Below are 1,148 nucleotides of genomic sequence, written 5' to 3' on the forward strand. Positions count from 1 at the left end.
CCTTGAACCCCATACTCTAATTCCCACCAGGCTCCCTGGGCTGTGAAAGGCACTTCCTCCCTGCCACCCCCTGGAGGGTGCTCCCTGAACTGCTTCCCTGCTCTATTTTTCTCCAGGGAATTTAACACCCTCTGATGTGCTTTAGATTATGTTTGTTTCTCTGCCTCCTTCACTGGAACATAAGCTCCACAGATAGGTATTTTTATCTATTTAATTCCATGTCCTCCAACATAATAGGCCCTCAATAAATATTTCTTGAATAATTTTGAATAAGGGATGGAATTAAGCCAGACAGCAGCAAATGTAATCAAGGGAAGGGGTTATGGACTCAGATTTCAAGCTAGTGACAGAAGTGGTCAGGTCTCCTTGAGGGCCTAAAAATCTCACCTTTACAAAGGGGTGGGATGAATACGGGAGGTGAGGGAGTTGCTCTTGGAGTGGAGTCAGGAAACTCCATCCCACCTCTGACACTGTGGCCAATAGTGTGATGCTGCTAGAAAAACCATAAGAGGGCATCAGAACTTCACCATAGTTAACATTAGGGTTAAAACCTAATTCTGTTGTCATGGTGGCCCTATGTGCTTGACCATAAGAGAGCTTTTTTTTTTTTTTTTTTTCCTTTTTTTTTTTTTTTTTGTCTTTTTTACTGACCGGTAACGGGATCGCAACCCTCGGTGTCGCGCCCGTACCGGGGACCGGCAACGGGATCCGTGCAACCCTCGGTGTTGCGCCCGCACCGCGCTCAGCCAGTGAGCGGGAACCAGTCTCCACATGGGATCCGAACCCTCAGCAGGAGCGCCGCCGCACTCCCAAGTGGCACACTCTCCAGTGCGCCACCGGGCTGGCCCCATAAGAGAGCTTGAATGGACTGCTCCGTACAAACATACGCTTCCCTGCCTCCAGTTTTGATGCATTCAATAAGACCCGGAGTCCTGTTTGGGTTTCTCCTTCTCCCTTGTCCATTTAGCCAGATAGCAAGTGTGCAGCTGTGAGGAGACATGAGTGGGAGAGAGGAAGGATAGTTGCACGTGGGCATTTCCTATTTCTGTGCAAAATGTTGTTCTTATTCTGATGGGGATTGTATTGAATCTGTAGATCACTTTGGGTGGTATGGATATTTTCACAATGTTAATTCTTCCAATCCAAGA

This window comes from Galeopterus variegatus, unplaced genomic scaffold, assembly GCF_000696425.1.
Source record: "Galeopterus variegatus unplaced genomic scaffold, G_variegatus-3.0.2 Scaffold10322, whole genome shotgun sequence".
In the NCBI taxonomy this organism is placed as follows: domain Eukaryota; kingdom Metazoa; phylum Chordata; class Mammalia; order Dermoptera; family Cynocephalidae; genus Galeopterus; species Galeopterus variegatus.